General features: G+C 47.6%; 1 long non-coding RNA gene across 1 annotated transcript in view; it reads right to left on the bottom strand.

Moving 5' to 3' along the window:
• LOC116967603 overlaps window positions 1–8426 on the bottom strand; it is an 89309-nt gene extending 80883 nt beyond the window's left edge. The window contains exon 1 of the long non-coding RNA XR_004410266.1: window positions 8361–8426. This is a non-coding gene — a long non-coding RNA (uncharacterized LOC116967603). The remainder of the gene's footprint in view (window positions 1–8360) is intronic.
• Window positions 8427–10084: the final 1658 nt, after the last annotated feature.

Genomic DNA, 10084 nt, shown 5'->3' with positions numbered 1-10084 from the left:
ATTCCTCTCTTAGAAAGGTAGTCCTTTAAATCTTTTGACATGAATGAGGTGCCCCTATCAGAATGTATGTAACTTGGAAATCCACAGAATGAAAACAGTTGATCTAAACATTTGATAACCATCGCAGCTGAAATATTTGGACAAGGAAAGGCAAATGGAAACCTCGAATATTCGTCAACTAAGGTAAGTATATAAAAATTCCGAGAGGAGGATGGTAAAGGCCCTTTGAAGTCAATACTCAAACGTTCCATAGGTTGAGTAGCTTTGATCAATCTTCCTTCTTCAGGACGGAAGAACCTTGGTTTTAATTCAGCACAGATTCTACATGAAGCACACGTCATCTTCACATCTTCTGTAGAGAAAGGTAAGTTTTTGGAACGAACATAGTGTAACAAACGAGTGACTCCAGGATGACACAGCCCATTGTGAAGTCAGTGAGTGCAGAAGAATGAACAGAGGCACAAAATGCTCGAGTTAATGTGTCCGGAGCAACATTATCCTTACCAGGGCGGTACTCAATTGAATAACTATATGCGGATAATTCAATCCTCCATTCATGAATTTTACTATTTTTAATCTTTGTTCGTTTCCGATTATCCAGCATAAAAGCTACTGAACGCTGATCTGTTATCAAAGTGAAATGCTGGCGAGCAAGGAAATGACTCAATTTCCTCACTGCTTCAATAATTGCTGTAGCTTCCTTTTCGACGGATGGGTAGTGCAATTCACTACCTTGGAGAGTACGAGACATGAAAGCAACTGGTCGTCCTCCTTGATTTAATGTTGCTGATACTGCTAAATCAGGCATCACATTCAACAACAAAGGGGAGATCCTCATCGATGGCGTGTAACGTCGCAGATTCCAATTGTTTCTTTAAAGAAGTAAAGGCACCAATTGCTGTAGAGTCAAGGGGGAAAGATTTTGCTCTAATCAAAGGTTGAATTTTGTCAGAAAAATTTGGTGTCAATTTAGCATAAAGGACGACAGATGGCACAATGGGCTAAGTGTTCGGCTGGCAACCTGAAGGTGGCCGGTTCGAATCCTGCTTGGAGTGTGTACTGTCGTTTTGTCCTTGGCAAGACACTTCACCTACCTTTGCCTGGGACTAGAGATGGAAATTAGCTACTGATTGGCTACAATCTCGCATAGTTACATGCAAATGTTCATTAATATGCACTGTCCCTAAAAACAAAACAAAAAAAAAAAAAAAAAAAAAAAAAAACACAAAAAACATCCCAAGAACCCTTCGTAGAGAGTTTAATGTTGCTGGAACAGGTATCTCTTGGAGTGGGCAGAGTCTTTCCGGATCAGGCTTGATTATATCATTTCCAACCCAATAACCAAGAATATTAATCGATGATACTAATGTTATTGACTTTGCCTCATTTAATGTTAGATTTTTAGAATGTACAACATCTAAAAACCGTTGTACATGTTCATCATGTTCAGTTTGGTCTTTTCCTGCAATAGTTATATTATTAAGATAAGGGAAAGTATCTTTAAGGTTTTCCTGTTCAACAAGTTTGTCCCTCTCTCTCTGAAAAACAGCCACGCCATTAGTTCCCCCAAAAGGAACTCTGCAGTAGTGATATAATTTCCCATTTGCTTCAAACGCAGTGTATTTCTTCTCTGATTCCTTCAGAGGAATTTGATAGTAAGCACTTTTTAAGTCAAAAGTAGAGAATCTTATACTTAGCTAATGTATTGATAATCTCTTCTATTCGAGGTAATGGATATGCATCAAGCTCCGTGAACTGGTTTATAGTTTGAGAGTAATCAATGCAGAGTCTCTTTCTATGTCTCTCCAAGGGGTCCTTAACCACGATAACTTGTGCCCTCCAAGGGGAAGAACTGGATTCTATAATCCCTTCTTGTAAAAGATTAGTTACTTCTGTGTTGATAAGTTCCTATCATCTTTACTAAAATGTCTTGATTTTGTAGCAATTGGCTTGCACTTGGAGGATAAATTAGTGAATAATGAAGGACATTCAACAGATGCAGCAGAAAGACCACACAATACTGGTGGCTTTGACAATACAAGATCAGGCATAGTTCCTTCATACATTATTTGAAGTGATCTGTGCAATTTCTGGAAATCCTGACCTAGAATTATATCGCTACACAAATTGTTCAAAACACCAAGACATACAGATTTATAGCTAGTTTTGTTCAGAATAAAGTCTACAATACAAGATCCTATAATTTGAGTGTTGAGAGTTGTCAGAGCCATCGAGATTTCTCTATTTGAAGGAATTATAGTTAGATTTAGTCGGGACACAACTTGTTCACATAAAACTTTGTGAACTGCAAGATTCAAGTGGTACATTAAGTGTATGGCCATTAATGGATACCATTGTAGCTGCATGAGATAAGCTCTGAGGAAATGCAGCTGTAATTGCACATAAAGAAGGCATGTATATGGCAGCAGTCACACTTTTAGTAGTTGCTTTGGACTTACATACTCTAGAATAATGTCCCTTCTTGCCACAACTATTATGAATATTACCCCCGCAAAAGTGACACTTCCTTTTTGAATAATTATATGCTGCGGCAAGGGCACCTTTATCAGTAGAAATTGTTTCCGTTTGCTCCATATTAGCACGTGGGTGAAATTCTTTTGTAGTAGTTGCAGCAGAATACACATTAGATGAGCCATAAGCATCTGAATTTTTTTGAGCCAAGTCTAAAGAGTAAGCTTGATTGTAAGCTGACTGTAAATCCAAGGTTTTGTGTTCTAATAGTCTCTGTCGTATTAAAGGCGATGCCAAATCATTGATAAAAGAGTCTCGAATAACATCCTGTTGATATTGATCAGCGGTAACTGCTTTGAAGGCACAGTCTTTACTAAGTCTTTGAAGTACTTGTAAAAATTCATCAAGTGACTCACCAGGTTTTTGTTTCCGAGTAGCAAGGAGGTGTCGAGCGAATATCACGTTGGGTGTCTTAACGAAGAGTTTGCTTAGTACATCAATAGCAGAATCATAAGTTGTACATTCCTCTATGTAATCATATTCATCACAAGAGACAAAGCTTATTAATGTCCTGAGTCTGTCTGGTGCATCATTGCCACACTCATCAAATAAGTTATTTAGTTTACGAAGCCAGTGCTTCCAATTCTTTGTAGCAGCAGGTGAGTTGGGATCCAGATCCAAGCGTTGTGGTTTCAGTAGCTTCTCCATCCCAAGTCGGATTGTTTGACTTCTGAGATAAGTTGCTTAAATTGTTGTGAGATAAATGAAACTTTCACTACTCGTAATTAACTTAACTTTATTTAAGCTTTAAGCAACTTATTTCTTTAATACATAAATTCAGAAACTTCTGGCAAACATGGCTGATTCTGCAGGCTTTTCCCGCCCGAAATACTTCGCACATGCGCACTCTCTAGAAATGTCCTGCACATGCGCACATGCGCCGGCTTCACTGAAGAAGGAATAAGGAGCGGTGTGAGGGCGGGGGCTGCTGTGTTTGCGGGCGGGGGCTGCTGTGTGTGTGGGCGGGGGCTGCTGTGTGTGTGGGCGGGGGCTGCTGTGTTTGCGGGCGGGGGCTGCTGTGTTTGTGGGCGGGGGCTGCTGTGTGTGTGGGCGGGGGCTGCTGTGTGTGCGGGCGGGGGCTGCTGTGTCTGTGGGCGGGGGCTGCTGTGTTTGCGGGCGGGGGCTGCTGTGTGTGCGGGCGGGGGCTGCTGTGTTGGCGGGCGGGGGCTGCTGTGTGTGCGGGCGGGGGCTGCTGTGTTTGCGGGCGGGGGCTGCTGTGTTCTAGGGCGGGGCTGCTGTGTGTGCGGGCGGGGGCTGCTGTGTTTGTGGGCGGGGGCTGCTGTGTTCAGGGACGGGGGCTGCTGTGTTTGTGGGCGGGGGCTGCTGTGTTTGTGGGCGGGGGCTGCTGTGTTTGCGGGCGGGGGCTGCTGTGTTTGCGGGCGGGGGCTGCTGTGTGTGTGGGCGGGGGCTGCTGTGTCCGCGGGCGGGGGCTGCTGTGTTTGCGGGCGGGGGCTGCTGTGTCCGCGGGCGGGGGCTGCTGTGTGTGCGGGCGGGGGCTGCTGTGTTTGCGGGCGGGGGCTGCTGTGTTCAGGGACGGGGGCTGCTGTGTTTGTGGGCGGGGGCTGCTGTGTTTGCGGGCGGGGGCTGCTGTGTTTGCGGGCGGGGGCTGCTGTGTCTGCGGGCGGGGGCTGCTGTGTTTGCGGGCGGGGGCTGCTGTGTTTGTGGGCGGGGGCTGCTGTGTTTGTGGGCGGGGGCTGCTGTGTTTGCGGGCGGGGGCTGCTGTGTTTGTGGGCGGGGGCTGCTGTGTCCGCGGGCGGGGGCTGCTGTGTTTGCGGGCGGGGGCTGCTGTGTTTGCGGGCGGGGGCTGCTGTGTTTGCGGGCGGGGGCTGCTGTGTCCGCGGGCGGGGGCTGCTGTGTGTGCGGGCGGGGGCTGCTGTGTTTGTGGGCGGGGGCTGCTGTGTTTGTGGGCGGGGGCTGCTGTGTTTGTGGGCGGGGGCTGCTGTGTTTGTGGGCGGGGGCTGCTGTGTTTGTGGGCGGGGGCTGCTGTGTGTGTGGGCGGGGGCTGCTGTGTTTGTGGGCGGGGGCTGCTGTGTGTGTGGGCGGGGGCTGCTGTGTTTGTGGGCGGGGGCTGCTGTGTTTGTGGGCGGGGGCTGCTGTGTTTGTGGGCGGGGGCTGCTGTGTTTGTGGGCGGGGGCTGCTGTGTTTGTGGGCGGGGGCTGCTGTGTTTGGGGGCGGGGGCTGCTGTGTTTGCGGGCGGGGGCTGCTGTGTTTGCGGGCGGGGGCTGCTGTGTTTGTGGGCGGGGGCTGCTGTGTTTGTGGGCGGGGGCTGCTGTGTTTGTGGGCGGGGGCTGCTGTGTTTGCGGGCGGGGGCTGCTGTGTTTGCGGGCGGGGGCTGCTGTGTTTGTGGGCGGGGGCTGCTGTGTTTGTGGGCGGGGGCTGCTGTGTTCAGGGCGGGGGCTGCTGTGTTTGCGGGCGGGGGCTGCTGTGTTTGCGGGCGGGGGCTGCTGTGTTTGCGGGCGGGGGCTGCTGTATTGGCGTGCAGGGGTGGCGACCACCACGACGAGCCGAGTGCAGCCGGGGCTGGGAGCCACTGAGTGGGACAGGCGCCGGAATTCGGAGCCAGAGCCACTGAGCCCACAAACCCCCACCCCCGCACCACCCCACCCCTCCCCTCCCCCCACTACTCCCCACAGTTCCCACAAACCCCCACCTCCCACACACACCCCTTCCGCCACACACACCCTCACACACACCCCCCTCCCCCAAACCCCCGCCACACCCCCCTCCTGCACAAACCACACCTCCCCCACACATATCCCCATCCCCACACCCCTCCCTCCTGGCGAATAACAGCAATAACTTTAAAAATATTTCACCGATCTTAAAAAAACTGGATGCAATTGCAGTTTAGGAGAATAGCGAATACGATGGCGAAAAATCGTAGCACTATGGGGATCGTTTTTGCGCAGATTTAAAACAACGCAAACCGGAAGAGGACAAGATGAGAGTTTCAGTAATAATATAGAGAAGAGCAGAAGAAGTGATGTAGAGATATAGAGAAGATAGAGATATAGAGATAGAGAAGAGAAGAGAAGAGATTAAGGGGAAATTGGCTAACTGGGGGGAGAATAGGGCAGAGCAGCCATTCACATGTGGAGCTACAGGAGATGGCCAAAGTAGTATTGAGTAGGAATGGAGCGAGGTGGAGGATAAATGCGTGGCTGAGGGACTGGTGCAGTGGGCAGGGATTCAAGTTTCAGGATCATTGGAACCTCTTTTGTGGAAGGTGTGACCTGTACAAAAAGTTCGGGTTGCACTTGAACCTGAGGGGGACAAATATCCTGGCGGAGAGATTTGCAAATGCTACTGGGGAGACATTAAACTTGAACGTCTGGGGGGAGGGACTCAAATAGAGAAAGCTAGTAGACAGTGTGTGAGGCAGGAGGCAGAGAAGGGAAGCACTCAGACCCAACATGGATGAGTTGAATGTGCAGATAGCTATTAATGAATATGATATAGTTGGGATCACGGAGACATGGCTCCAGGGTGAACAAGGCTGGGAGCTAAACATCCAGGGATATTCAATATTCAGGAGGGATAGACAGAAAGGAAAAGGAGGTGGGGTAGCGTTGCTGGTTAGAGAGGAGATTAACACAATAGAGAGGAAGGACATTAGCTTGGAGGATGTGGAATCAATATGGGTAGAGCTGCGAAACACTAAGGGGCAGAAAACGCTAGTGGGAGTTGTGTACAGGCCACCTAACAGTAGTAGTAGAGTTGGGGATGGCATCAAACAGAAAATTAGAAATGCGTGCAACAAAGGCAAAACAGTTATAATGGGTGACTTCAATCTACATATAGATTGGGTGAATCAAATTGGCAGGGGTGCTGAGGAAGAGGATTTCTTGGAATGTATGCGGGATAGTTTTCTAAACCAACATGTAGAGGAACCAACGAGAGAGCAGGCTATTCTAGACTGGGTATTGAGTAATGATGAAGGGTTAGTTAGCAGTATTGTTGTGTGTGGCCCCTTGGGCAAGAGTGACTATAATACGGTTGAGTTCTTCATTAGGATGGCGAGTGACATTATTAATTCAGAAACAAGGGTTCTGAACTTAAAGAAAGGTAACTTTGAGGGTATGAGACGTGAATTAGCCAAGATAGACTGGTGATTGATTCTTAAAGGGTTGACGGTGGATATGCAATGGAAGGCATTTAAAGGCTGCATGGATGAACTACAACAATGGTTCATCCCAGTTTGGCAAACGAATAAATCAAGTAAGATAGTGCATCCGTGGATAACAAGGGAAATCAGGGATAGTATCAAAACAAAAGATGAAGCATACAAATTAGCCAGAAAAAGCAGCCTACCAGAGGACTGGGAGAAATTCAGAGTCCAGCAGATAAGGACAAAGGGCTTAATTAGGAAAAGGAAAATAGATTATGAAAGAAAACTGGCAGGGAACATAAAAACGGACTGCAACATTTTTATAGATATGTGAAGAGAAAAAGATTGGTTAAAACAAATGCAGGTCCCTTGCAGTCAGAAACAGGTGAATTGATCATGGGGAACAAGGACATAGCAGACCAATTGAATAACTACTTTGTTTCTGTCTTCACTAAGGAAGACTTAATTAATCTGCCGGAAATAGCAGGGGACCGGGGGTCAAATGAGATGGAGGAACTGAGTGAAATCCAGGTTAGCCGGGAAGTGGTGTTAGGTAAATGATTTGGATGAGGGAATTGAATGCAACATCTCCAAGTTTGCGGATGACACGAAGCTGGGGGGCAATGTTAGCTGTGAGGATGATGCTAGGAGGCTGCAAGGTGACTTGGATAGGCTGGCAAATACATGGCAGATGCAGTATAATGTGGATAAATGTGAAGTTATCCACTTTGGTGGCAAAAACAGGAGAGTAGACTGTTATCTAAATGGTGGCCGATTAGGAAAAGGGGCGATGCAACGAGACCTCGGTGTCATGGTACACCAGTCATTGAAAGTAGGCATGCAGGTGCAGCAGGCAGTGAAGAAAGCAAGTGGTATGTTAGCATTCATAGCAAAAGGATTTGAGTATTGGAGCAGGGAGGATCTACTGCAGTTGTACAGGGTCTTGGTGAAACCACACCTGGAGTATTGCGTTCAGTTTTGGTCTCCAAATCTGAGGAAAGACATTCTTGCCATAGAGGGAGTACAGAGAAGGTTCACCAGACTGATTCCTGGGATGTCAGGACTTTCCAGGAGAAAGACTGGATAGACTTGGCTTGTACACGCTAGAATTTAGAAGATTGAGGGGGGACCTTATAGAAACTTACAAAATTCTTAAGGTGTTGGACAGGCTAGATGCAGGAAGATTGCTCCCGATATTGGGGAAGTCCAGGACAAGGGGTCACAGTTTAAGTATAAAGGGGAAATCCTTTAGGACCGAGATGAGAAAAACTTTTTTCACACATTTTCCCAGTGAATCTCAGGAACTCTCTGCCACAGAAGGTAGTTGAGGCCAGTTGAGGAGTTAGATGTGGCCCTTGTGGCTAAAGGGATCAGGGGTAATGGAGAGAAGGTACAGGATACTGAGTTGGATGATCAGCCATAATCATATTGAATGGCGGTGCAGGCTCGAAGGGCCGAATGGCCTACTCCTGCACCTATTTTCTATGTTTCTATGTTTCTATGTACCTGCGTGCCTCCGCGAGATTGGGGAATCCCCTCTACCCGGGGATTCCCATACCGGCGCTACCAGCGGGAGTTCTTAGTAATAATAATAATAATGGATGGGATTTATATAGCGCCTTTCTAATACTCAAGGCGCTTTACATCGCATTATTCATTCACTCCTCAGTCACACTCGGTGGTGGTAAGCATTTAAATTCATTGGCAGCTCGCTACTTACGGCGTTGATTCCAGTGGATTTCCTGGTGCAGGTGAGTTCATAAATGCTGTATCTTACTGTTGGTCTTTGTGCCGTTCGCAAATTGTCGCTGCAGGTAGGTGCCATCTTTGTTTATGCTTGTGTATTCTTTGTCCATGTGTGTGCACCCACATGTGTTTCTTCCTCTGTGTGTAAGCTGTGTGCAAACAATGAACATAGAACAGTAATGAAGGAACAGGCCCTTCGGCCCACAACGTCCGTGCCAAACATATTGCCAAAGTAAACTAAACTCCTCTGTCTGCCTGAATGTAATCCATTTCCCTCCATTCCCTGCATATCAATGTGTCTATCCAAAGCCTCTTGGTGCATCTTCCTATGGGGTGGGATCCAACCGATCTAAAATGTAACAAACAGATAATATCTCACAAACAAATATGACACGGGAGGTTGGAAACAGGAATTACCAGGTGCAACGATATTGCCTGAACATGCCAGGTTCAGCATTGTTGGACGTCTAATACCTGTCTCCCCTATTGCACAAGTTAAGGAGTGTTTGCACTTACTAATCCAGGCAACACTCTGTCAAACATCCTCTGCACCCTCTCCAAATTTACATCCATCCTGTAATGGGGTGACTAGAATTGCACACTGTACTCCAAATGCGGCCTGACCAAAGTCCTATAATGCTGCATCCCGACTCTTATACTCAATGCCCTGATCTATTAGAAACATAGAAACATAGAAACATAGAAATTAGGTGCAGGAGTAGGCCATTCGGCCCTTCGAGCCTGCACCGCCATTCAATATGATCATGGCTGATCATCCAACTCAGTATCCCGTACCTGCCTTCTCTCCATACCCTCTGATCCCCTTAGCCACAAGGGCCACATCTAACTCCCTCTTAAATATAGCCAATGAACTGGCCTCGACTACCCTCTGTGGCAGGGAGTTCCAGCATACAATATGCCTTCTTTCCCACTATCCACACATTGCTGCTTTCAAGGAGTTAAGGCCATGCACCCTTGGAGGGGCTCCAGGATTTACAAGACCAGCTGTGGGTGACACTCCGGGGTACAAAGGCCGAGTGTTGGCTGCATGAGGCAAGGAGACACAACATTCACAGGTTGATGTGTTCAGATCCAGATGTCAATGGAGTGGGCGCTGGAGGCCCTGTGGCAGCCTGGGGCTCCATTAGATCATGCACATCTCCAGGTGGATGACCATGCGGATCAGACACTGCCTGCAGCACCATGGAGCTGAGCAGCAGTGGAGGACGTCGACAACATTGACTAACCAGGCTGACACCTGCAACTCCAAACCACAGCCACCGCCAGGTCACTGGCCTTTATAATGAGTTGAGACTCCAACATTTGGACATACAAAATGGCACCGTAATCTTGGCAAATCTTGTGTACTGCCTCGGTGCATCCTGGGCTCTTGTACTTAAGTACGGTTGTGTCCCTGATGTGACCAATGCACCCCAAGATCCCTGTACATGAATGTTGTTAAGAGTCAGGCCTTAATTGTATATTTTCCCCTTACAATCAACCTCTCAAAGTGCAACACCTCACAGTTGTTCAGATTAAACTCCATCTGCCATTTCTCAGCCCTTTTCTATAGCTAATTAATATCACACCGTATATTCATCACAGTCTGAAAGCCAACAATTGTTTATCAAGTCTGCAAACTTACTGAACCCATCTACATTTACATCCAAGTCATTTATATACATTACATGTTGCACA

This window comes from Amblyraja radiata, chromosome 40, assembly GCF_010909765.2.
Source record: "Amblyraja radiata isolate CabotCenter1 chromosome 40, sAmbRad1.1.pri, whole genome shotgun sequence".
NCBI classification, from domain to species: Eukaryota; Metazoa; Chordata; class Chondrichthyes; order Rajiformes; family Rajidae; genus Amblyraja; species Amblyraja radiata.
The sequence above is the reverse complement of the archived record's forward strand: the minus strand, read 5'-3'. Positions and strand labels throughout refer to the sequence as shown.